A 12,335-nucleotide genomic window follows, 5' to 3' on the forward strand; every position below is an offset into this window, starting at 1 on the left:
ATCTATCTATCTATCTATCTATCTATCTATCTATCTATCTATCTATCTATCTATCTATCTATCTATCTATCTATCTATCTATCTATCTATCTATCTATCTATCTATCTATCTATCTATCTATCTATCTATCTATCTATCTATCTATCTATCTATCTATCTATCTATCTATCTATCTATCTATCTATCTATCTATCTATCTATCTATCTATCTATCTATCTATCTATCTATCTATCTATCTATCTATCTATCTATCTATCTATCTATCTATCTATCTATCTATCTATCTATCTATCTATCTATCTATCTATCTATCTATCTATCTATCTATCTATCTATCTATCTATCTATCTATCTATCTATCTATCTATCTATCTATCTATCTATCTATCTATCTATCTATCTATCTATCTATCTATCTATCTATCTATCTATCTATCTATCTATCTATCTATCTATCTATCTATCTATCTATCTATCTATCTATCTATCTATCTATCTATCTATCTATCTATCTATCTATCTATCTATCTATCTATCTATCTATCTATCTATCTATCTATCTATCTATCTATCTATCTATCTATCTATCTATCTATCTATCTATCTATCTATCTATCTATCTATCTATCTATCTATCTATCTATCTATCTATCTATCTATCTATCTATCTATCTATCTATCTATCTATCTATCTATCTATCTATCTATCTATCTATCTATCTATCTATCTATCTATCTATCTATCTATCTATCTATCTATCTATCTATCTATCTATCTATCTATCTATCTATCTATCTATCTATCTATCTATCTATCTATCTATCTATCTATCTATCTATCTATCTATCTATCTATCTATCTATCTATCTATCTATCTATCTATCTATCTATCTATCTATCTATCTATCTATCTATCTATCTATCTATCTATCTATCTATCTATCTATCTATCTATCTATCTATCTATCTATCTATCTATCTATCTATCTATCTATCTATCTATCTATCTATCTATCTATCTATCTATCTATCTATCTATCTATCTATCTATCTATCTATCTATCTATCTATCTATCTATCTATCTATCTATCTATCTATCTATCTATCTATCTATCTATCTATCTATCTATCTATCTATCTATCTATCTATCTATCGTTATCCAGCATAGAGTTTTGGACCCTATTAACTAAGTGGACGTTCCTTTCAAACATAGAAGGGTGGACAGTTCCTCTAATTGGTGTTAGAAGATCTCACTGCTCCACATTTAGCATTGCCCATGGGCACATGTGTAGCTGCCCTCACATTCCTATCTCCGTTACTACAGAGTAGATATTTGTTTCCTACTAATATGCTCATTAATATTAGGAATAAAGCACCATTTAAACTTGTGCTCATGTGAGGATGATGGAGGCTGAGAGTCCTGTCTGGTAAAGCAGTTAAGCGTTGTTTCTAGCCTAGATTAACAAAAAGTAGGACCAGGCCATTTTTCATTCTGCAGCTTGACAACAGAATTAATAAAATTCATTGAAGTTCATCACCGGTGTCCCCTCCTTACAAATCCTGCTTAGAAGAGCTGTGTAGTTGGGACTCGATCTTTTGAGCTATTGTTCTTTTTTGGATTGCATAGAAATCTAGGAGGTTAGGAGCTCAATAATTAATGTATATTGATTATTTTGTGTTTTCATGTTTTTTTTGGTTTTAGCACAGAAATAACAAACATCTTACCGATGCTAATTAGCGTTTCAGATTATTGTCTGTTTAGGTAAACTGGGAGAATTGTGTACTGTGTGCCTGGCATGCAGACGCAGTTGCAATGGCTGAGAGGTAGTGTGTGAGAGGCAGAAGCAGTCACCTGTCATCTGACTATGTGTACAATGTGTTCTGTTCCTTCTTGGAGAAATGCTTAGGAAATAGGAATATAGTGCGGGGGCAGGCCAGTGAAATCAAGGCAATCAATGTTTTTTTCAGCATGTTTCTAACTGCCTGCTAACCCTGCGCCTGGTAATACTCTGTATAGTCAGAAAGGTAGACTGCATTGTTAATAGCTAATTCTGTCCTAAGGACTAGTCCAGTTGGAGAAATAGTTGCCCTCTGTCATTATTTTGGTTAGATATACTTGACAAATAAGTGAGAGAAAGAAATATGCTGTTTCATTGACTAGGCAAAAACAGGGACAGCAATAGTTCTAGAGGGACCGTATACATGAATCCTAATAATCTGGCATGCTCTGGACCAGCAAGGTACTATTTAGGCCTAAGTGGGACTTGAGGAGACCCATATACAGGTGCTAACAGCCACAAAATGCAATACGCATGCTCCTGCAGTGTAGGCTCTAGCATGTGGACTTTAGAGCTAATTCACCACCACCAAAGATCCAACACTAGCCAGAGACTCACCCAGAATAGCAGTGCCTTACTTTCAGGTAATTTTCCAGCTAATCTGATCTTTATCACATACCAGGTTAGTTGGATTTCTGGTCCAAAATGGACATAGTGTCATATCGTTCCAAGGTAAATAGTACCCTAGTACTAGCACTAGCAACTAGTATTAGTGGCCGTCGGAGGCAGCTACATTCACTCATAAGGTGAGTAACATAAGTAGTGTTGTACATGGCCCAAATTATGCCCAGATAAATATCACTATACAGTTACCAGATAAATAAGTCTACGGACTGAGGTTTTGTGGGGTTAACGGATAAATTGACTATGCTTACGTTCTTTGAAGTTATGCTAAAATATTTTCGTGTTTTGGAGCTGAGTCGTTTTTATGCCAAATTCCAGGTGACTTTTGAACTTTAAAAAAGTATCTTTTTGGCTAATTCAAGTGTGACCATTTGCTTTACAAGTAAAATTGTCATGAATATGAATAGACTACTTGTAGCCTCCTTTTCCCACTATTTGATGAGTTTTAAGTTATGGGCCTATTTATTTAAATTATTTGAATGTGTTCCCTATTTATTTGTGTGTTTTTACTTTTGTGGGGGCAGTCATCTTTTTTCGCATCTGTGTATGTGTGTCTGCACGACTCATACACGGGTGCTATACGGCCCACCCAAGGCATAGGAGACTAGGGAAAGGAGCCGACCCTATCTCCTAAGCTGGAGCCATTATAACTGTTAACTGCGCATGCTCTGTGGCGTGTGCAGTTAACAGCGCCCCTCTCTTCAAGAGGGAAGACAGGCGCCATTTTGTTGAAGAGCAGCAGCCCCCAGCAATCATCGCCGGGGCTATCGCCAATTCAAATGAATTGCCGGGCCCCACCTGTTGTTGAATGCAGGACCGCCCGGCAATTCATTTGAATTGTCGCCCCCACTGCTGATCAGCTGTTTTGAAGGGGCCATGGCGCTCGTACGAGCACTGCTTTCCCTTTATTTCAACCTGTTGGTACTGTGAATCGTCAAATATCAAGCCAGCCATATCCAAGCAACAATTTGAATGAATTCACTGACTTGGTATTCAAAATACGTGGAACTACCGGACCCCTAAACCTTTAAACAAATAACAATTTCACCAATAGGGTCCTTCTTTGATGGAAACATAACTTTTAATTATATTTATATAAAACTTATTTAGCAATATTGAGCCGCATTAAACATGTTAAAGCATCAACTATTTGAGCTTTCTAGAGGATAGACAGTAATAATCAGCACATGTTGTTTTTCTCTCTTCCCCCATGACATATGTTCATGTGGTGAGTAACTCCAGACCATACTTGCAGGGTATTCTTGGTCCTTGATTGATAATTCATGTGTTTGGTTCCAAACAGATCACCTCAGCCTTTTTTGTCCAGCTAGAGGTTAATAAGCGGTTAGTGGCCTAACTAGAATCCTACATTCCCAAGGGCCAATTATGTACCTGGGCCCCCACATCCCCGCTTGTTGCTCTGATGTGTGGGCCCTAGTGGCACTGCGAGTCTCAAAGACAGCATTGGTATGAGATAAATTTTCTATGTATGATAATATACCTCTACATTACCACTATCTAATATACAGGGAACAAATATTACTATACTACTACTACTACTGAATAAAAAGCCAGTATGCCATGGCCAATATTACCAATGATACCACTATACAAGAGACAAACAATACCGCCACACCATGACCACATATTACTACCACAAAGACACTGAATAATACCACCATACTGTTACTGAATAATACCACAACACTATGACCACATATTACCACCACATAGTGACTGAATAATGCCAACATTCTATTGCTGAATAATACCTCCACAATACGACAACACATTACCACCACGTAGTGACTGAGCAATACCACCATACTGTTACTGAATAATACCGCTACACCACAATCACATGTTAATACCACATAGTGACTGAATAATACCACCGCACCATGATCACATATAGCAACCACATAGTGACTGAATAACACCACAGTACTTTTACTAAATAATACATCCAACTATGATTTCATATTACCACCACATACTGACTGAAAAATATCACTATACTGGTATTGAAAAATACCACCACATATGATAAAATATTACCACCACATAGTATTTAGGTGTCACGAAGCGGGTAAGTGGACCCACTAGGCAGTACCGCCGTAGCGGGGAGGCAGCTGGTCAAACAAAAGGAAACTTCAGAAATACAATGTCCCGCACAAGGGTACCTGAATAGTCCAGACGGTGGCCGCAGCTCTGGCACTGATGGAGATGGTTGCAGCAGATAATGCCAAACGTGGTGGATGACACAGGTGCCGCAGGTTGCGCCAGACGTGGTGGATTCCTTCGGACGTGGCAGATGACACAGGACGTGGCAGATTCCTCTGGACGTGGCAGATGACACAGGACGTGGCGGATTCCTCAGGACGTGGCGGATTCCTCCGGACGTGGCAGATGACACAGGACGTGGCACAACTCGATACTAAAGGCACAGCACGGGAAACAGGAACAGTGAACAAGGCACGGGTAACAACTGGAGCGGGAAACACTAAGGGACCATTTGCAAGACAGACTGGGAAAACTAATAACGCTCAGGCAAGGATCAGAAGGCCTGGGCCCTCTTATAGGCCAGGAAATCATGGCAGTTAATGATGATGACGATTTCCTTTGTGCGTGCGCTGGCCCTTTAAGGCCGGGCTCGAGAGTGCGCGCGCACCCGACGGGACACAGCAGAAGGGAGCGCTGGCGTCTCCTAGGAAGGAGATGGGGACCAGCGCTCACGGATCCATGGCTGCGAGCGTCGGGAGGTGAGTAAACCCGACGGCCCGCGGCCATGGACGCTACATTAGGTATCATATGGTATATAGGTGCCCGATATAGTTGATAGACACCTCCTCCGTGAATAGTGCTCCTTTGCACAATGAAAAAAAAAATTCAACTTACCTAACCCCGTTACCATGCCGAGATCCTACATCTTCGGCCTGCTTCAGCACATAAGGCTGATGTCTCCAGCGTTTTCAGAAGTCACAGGCCTAAAAAACGCCTGTGGCTTACCAGAGGTAGTGGCGGGGCAAGAAACCAATGGCTCTCTGCTACGCAATAGAAAACTAAGTGGCACTCACACGTGGAACTGGTGTTGACAGGTCCCCTTTCCTTCTAAGCCCAGTCTCGGTTGCACCCCTTGCGACCGAGATCATTTCGCCACGGGTGTGAATGGTAGTGGTGGGTATTTCCCGAACACATCCTACCACTTTTTTTCTCCGCGCAGTGCACCCACCCAGAAATAGTGCGATCCCACAAGAAACTATCCCTTCACAGACCCTATTAAACTCTAGCAACTAAAAATCCATCACTATTTTCACAATTCAGTGCAATCCAGTGATCATATAACAGCAGGCAAATCTTGATGCGTTCCCATCATCTTTAGGCTGAGCTCACACGGGGCGGATACACTTATAATAGCACACAGGGTATCTGCCCTGTCTGCCGCAGGGAATTTGGGCGAAAAAGCACACCAAACTGTGGTGCAGTTTTTCGCCCCGAATGTCCGCTGCGAAAAACTGCAGCGCTTAGCCGGCATGCTAGCAGGCCAGCCTCCTGGGATGACGTCTCATCCCAGGAGACTGTTGCAGCCTGTGATTGGCTGCAGCGGCGGTCACATGGGATGAAGCGTCATCCCAGGAGGCCGGCCCTCTGACGTCATCCAGGTCGGGCTCCTGGGATGACGTTTCATTCATGTGACCACCGCTACAGCCTGTGATTGGCTGCAGTGGTGGCCACATGGGATGAAGCGTCATCCCAGGAGGATGAAACACAGACTCCTAGGTAAGTTTAATATTTTTTTTGTTTTCTGAGTTTCATTTTTTGCATCGGGATCACTGTGAATCCGCCGCAAAATACGGAACAACTGCTTTTTGATGCAGGATTTAAATCCCCATTGAATTCAATGGGGAAATCCTGCAACATATAAGCAGCGTTTACGTAAAAACAATTGACATGCTGCAAATGAAACTCCACACCGCAGGTCAATTTCTGAGCGGTATTTCCGCTCAGTATTTATGCAGCGTATGGATGAGATTTGTTTTACCTAATCCACTTTGCTGCTACTGTATTTGGTGCAGATTTTCCGCAACTAATTCTGTTGCGGAAAATCCACCGTATTTACACAACGTGCAAACTGGCCCTTATAGTGACTTCCTCTGGAAACCCATGAGATAAGACAATACAGATGGCGTGTATCATATAGGTAGTATGGTACGTATGGTGTCCAGCACGCGAGTAGTGTCCTCCCTGTATGTTTAAACCGGCGCGATTTAAATCAAATGTGGCCCTATTCAGATCATCCCCGACGAGAGGCATCTGGTCATGTGATCGGTGACTGGTACAGTCCAGCTCTCTACAGTAGATCACTCGCTCATATGTGCCAAAATTACAGTTAAAGTCAGTTTTGTCTTACATTACGGCAGTTTAGAAGTTTTTAGTATTTCTAAGTTTGTGTTCACTTACACCAGGGGTCTCAAACACGGCCGGTTAAATGGGCCGCACATTTACACATTTCAAATTTGATACAATACAAAATTATTGTTCATCAATTATTTATTTGAACTACTATAACAATACTACATTACCATAATAATACCGAGTATACTCCACGTGCTTATTTTAAAAATCCAGTTTTCCAGTTTAAATGCCGCTAAATGCAGTCTGGCTGATCAGTTGACAGCGTTTGTCAGACACAAGAATGTCAAGATTGGGCAGCCCAATTTTTAGGTAGTGCCACAGTGCCCCCTGTAGATAATGCTACAGTGCCCTTTGTAGATATCACTATAGTGCCCTCTATATATAGTGCTATACCCCCCATAGATAATGCCACAGTGCCCTCTGTAGATAGTGCCACACCCCCATAAACAATGCCACAGTGCCCTCTGTAGATAATGCCACATATATGGGCAGTGACGTCAGGGGATCCTCCTGGACTGGATTCCCCCGGCCAGAGCTTTGCCGACCCTCGGGCAGCAGATTCCTCTGCTGGAGGAGACCCTGAAGTCACTGTCCATATATGGACAGTGACGTCAGGGGATCCTCCTGGACCAGATTCCCTAGAGAGAGCGTTGCTGACGCTCAGGCAGCGGATTCCTCTGCTGGAGGAGCCCCTGAAGTCACTGTCCATATATGGCGCGCTCCTCCTTCGGCCTGCTCTCTCCTCTCCCAATGGAGATTCAGAGCACCACGGGCCTCATATGACAGCATCATGTGCCACGTGTTTGAGACCCCTGTGCTACACTATGGGTCAGAAGACGCGGTAATAGAAAGAAAAATTGGTGTAAAGTGCAACACATTTGTTAAGAGGCAAAAGCCTTTAAATAAATTTGCCGCATCATTCAGCAATTGTGGTGCAATGACCTTGGCAATGTGCCATACATTAGTCCCAAGTCACCCATAAAATAAAAAAAACACATAGCTACCTCACCGCTCCACTTCTCTCCAGCAGGTCCCATCATTCTTCTGGCATGGCTCATACAAGGTCCTGACGCCGAGCAGCGTCTGGGCCTTATATGCAATGCAGCAATTCAACGTCATCAGTGCTGTGTCACAAACAACGTCCTGATGCTGCCCAGCATCAGTGCTTGTATGAGCCGTGCTGGAGTGGGAGTCGTGGTGGTGAAGAGGAGTGAAGAGTTGAGTATGGTTTTTATTTTTTCCAATTTTTTAGACATTTATCTAACTGTGCATGGGAGGGTCAGAGGTTAGTCTGATCGGGAAGGCAATGTACAGGCCTCTACATTAGTACACTCCATAGAGTGAAATCTTGTGTAGATTTCCACTGTATGTTACGCAAGTTTTCTGACGTAAATTCTACTACATTTGTGGAACCGCGATTAAGTACATGGTGTACATTCCCTTGTCCATCTGATGTTCTCGGCTGGCATAACAAGAAATATTTACATTATGTAACCGGTCAGTTACCTCGAACCAATTCAAGGTATACAGGGGGAAGGTGGGGGTGGAGACTTAATAAGGTACTTGGGGAAAAATGGGAAAAGGAGGGGTGGTGAAGGATATTTTATATAAAACATGCGTATGTTAATTGTTTATGTAAACCCTTTGGGCACATTGTTTGTAGTCAGAGTGCACAAGGGGGAGGTTTTAACCATGTAACTCCCCATGTGTATGCCTCTGAGTAAGACCATGTCTGTCTTTTGAGATCATGGGTGGCTTGTGTGGCCATTGGCCTTCCCAGGTGCCTATGGACTCAATCGTTCACCCATATGGCCCTTATTATAATCTTACACTGGGGCAACTGAACAGAGCCTGATAACTACATTCTCCCATACAAGTCAATGAGTCGTCTTCTGTCTAAGGTAATGTTCACACTGCATCTGTATGACGCAGAGAAATACGCAGCTGTTTTCAAGAGAAAACAGCCTCTGAAAACCAGGCATTTTTGAGCCAGATTTGCCAAACATTTTTTAAGTGTTTCTTCAAAGCATTTTTGGCATTGTTCACAGGAAATGGTAAAAATCAGCTTAAAAAACACCTCAAGAAGTGACATGCACTTTTATTTTACAAGGCATAATTTTCGTTTTGTTTAAACAAATTATCCGTAGTATGCACTACCCAGCTTTTAACCACTGAAAACAATGGTAAGCTGTTTGCAGGCATTTTCAAGGCATATTTCGGAGAGTAATACGACCGGTTTACGCTCCGAAATAGGCCTGAAAGATGCCTGAAAAAACCCTGTGTGAACATACCCTTAGCTTTCTTATATTTACATGCCTCTCCAAAACGGCTGTTAAGGATGGATGCCCCCATAATCATGTAGAGACAGTAAAAACAGAATATATGCTTTATTTTTAATAAGTTAAACCAAGTTATATGTTCCCTTTAAACAATTAACAGTCTTCCTAGGACTTATCCTCTTTTTGTTTCAGCAATATACGGTAGGGTGAGATGTGAAATAGCAGAGCAGATGATGTTCTTTAGGCATGCTTACATCTGGGAATGACAGCCAAGCGTTATGCTGTTCATGGGCTGTGTTCCAAAAGTGACAGCAGTTCTATCTCTACTGGCAAAAAAAGATCTTCTCTTATTTGGAGGAGGTATCGGCTAAGCCCCACCCCCTCAGATTTCTGCCAGCCGAAAGTGGATGGGATAAGAAGCAAATTAACCCCACATTTTTTGCAAGATTTATACAAAACTGTTTGCTTGGCAAAGAGTATTCCTTTGAGGCCAATTGCATGTTGACAATACTTTGCAATCAGTGGTATACAAAGGACAGTAGCCAAACAACTAAGTGCTAAAGGGGTGGAGTGGGATTCCCCTGTTCTCCTGATTTAGAACTAAATTCTCAAATGCTACTGAAGTTGAGAGGTGCATGGATGGCAGTGTCAAGAAATAACTACTTGAGCAATTTCCCAGGATGTATGCTTATGGAATTACTATAAAAAGTGTTTACCTGAGTAGCGGGTAACTGTGTGGATCAGGCGCACAAGTAAATAAGCAATTACAAAACTGTCACCACTCTGGTTAGCAGAGTCTAAGGCACCCCCAATGTTTTCACCAGAGCCCGCTGCAAGGCAGGTTGTATTTGGCTGCTTCGGACCCAGGTTGCGGCTGAGAGTTCGATGTTAGACAAGAGATTCACTTACAGACTAGACTAGAACAGAAAACCCGACAGACCAAGGGAGAATTCAAACAAGCAGAGTCGAGTAACCAGGAAAGACAAACAAGTCCAAATCAGTAAGCAGAGGGTTAATCCAGAGGAAAGCCGAAGTCCAAATCTAAGAAATTGGGACGTTATAAAAGATGTGGTTCAGGGAGTAATCAGATCTCAGATAGATACATGTATACACATGAACATCGCAAAACAGAGACCAAGCCAGAGTTATACTGCCCAGGACCAGAATTGGCTCTGCATCACAAACCAGGAAGGACTGAGAAAACCCAGCAGTTATTAGTCTGGTAGTAATAGCAATCTTAAAATGACGGGCGTTTCCTAACAGTCAGCTTTTTAAAAAAAATGTAATCTTTTTTTCAATATGACTAGAAAAAACAAAAAACAAATATGTGTTTCTTTTTCTATATTAACACCCTCCCCTCCCAATACCCTAAGGGTAAGTTCACACTGAGTTTTTTGACACATTTTTTTTACACATTTTTTGACGCGGAAACCGTGGAAAAACCGTCTCGTGGGAAAAAGAAGCGACATGCCCTATCTTTGGGAGTTTACGTCTCTGACCTCCCATTTACATCAATGGGAGGCAGAGAAAGCGTATTTCGCTGCGTTTTTTGCCCGCGGCGCTCAATGGCCACGGGCGAAAAACGCAGTGAAAAACGCAGCGAAAATCGGCATGCAGGCAGAGCAAAATCTGCCTCAAAATTCCAAACGGAATTTTGAGGCAGATCTTCCGCCTGCAAAAAACTCAGTGTGAACCCAGCCTATGCAGAGCAGAAAAGTATGGGAGCACGGCCAGTAAAACAGGAAAAGTAGGACATGCTCCATAATTCATGGCACAGTTCTACAGCACGGGTAACCTTCCGTAGCGATACGGAAAGGTGTCCGTGGCCAATAGAACCGCGCGGGTCCATAATTGCGGACCGTATTGCGGTACGCAATAACGGAGATTTTTTACAGTCGTGTGCATGGGGCCTTAGAGTTCTCTCCTGGATATTCAACCACACTTGCCAGTTACTAATAAATATTGTTTCCTTATTACTACTTTGGAATCATGACTCCTCAAAGAACATTCCTAGGGCTATCCTCCTCCCAACAGACAAATCACCTTATCTGCCTTGACGGATGAACCAAATATCTAGCTTAAATAGTTCAACATTTTTTCTCCAGTAGTCTTTAACCCCTTAATGACCAGCCTATTTTAGACCTTAATGACCAGGCTATTTTTTACGTTTTTGAATCGTCGCATTCCAAGAGCTATAACGTTTTTATTTTTGCATCGACATAGCTGTATAAGGTCTTGTTTTTTGCGGGACAAGTTGTATTTTTTAATAGCACCATTTTGGGGGACATATTATTTATTGATTAACTTTTATTAACTTTTTTTGGTGGGGGGAATAGAAAAAAATCTGACATTTCGCCACTCTTTTTTGCATCCTAAATCTACGCCGTATACCGTGTAGTATAAATAACACAATAACTTTATTCAGCGGGTTGTTACGATTGCAACGATACCAAATTTGTATAGATTTTGTATGTTTTACTACTTTTACACAGTAAAAACGCTTTTTTTTTCAAAATTATTTGTTTTTGTGTCTCCATATTTGAAGAGCCGTAACGTTTTTATTTTTTCGCCGATGCAGTTGTATGAGGGCTTTTTTTTTTTTGCGTCAAGACTTGTAGTTTTTATTGGTACCATTTTGGAGTAGATGCGACTTTTTGATCACTTTTTAATCACATTTTTTTTAAGTCAGGATTCACAGAAAACAGCAATTTTTTCGTAGTTTTTTATTTCATTTTTTACGACGTTCACCGTGCGGGTTAAGTAATGTAATAGATTTGTAGTCGGGGTCGTTACGGACGCGGCGGTACCAAATATGTGTAACTTTTTTACTTTATTTTGTTTTTTTAATAGTAAAGCAGTTTGTAAGGGGAAAAAGTGGGTTTTTAATTTTTTTTTCACATTTTTTTTTAATTAACTTTATATAATTTTTTTTTCCACTTTTTTACTAGTCCCAGTAGGGGACTTCACTATGCGATGGTCCGATCGCATCTATAATACACTGCAAAACTTTTGTATTGCAGTGTATTACTGCCTGTCCGTTTAAAACGGACAGGCATCTGCTAGGTCATGCCTCCGGCATGATCTAGCAGGCATTCATTACTGGCAGACCTGGGGGCCTTTATTAGGCCCCCGGCTGCCATTGGAAACACAGACACTCGGCGATCGTATCGCCG

The sequence above is a fragment of the Rhinoderma darwinii genome, chromosome 7 (assembly GCF_050947455.1).
Source record: "Rhinoderma darwinii isolate aRhiDar2 chromosome 7, aRhiDar2.hap1, whole genome shotgun sequence".
Taxonomy (NCBI): Eukaryota; Metazoa; Chordata; class Amphibia; order Anura; family Rhinodermatidae; genus Rhinoderma; species Rhinoderma darwinii.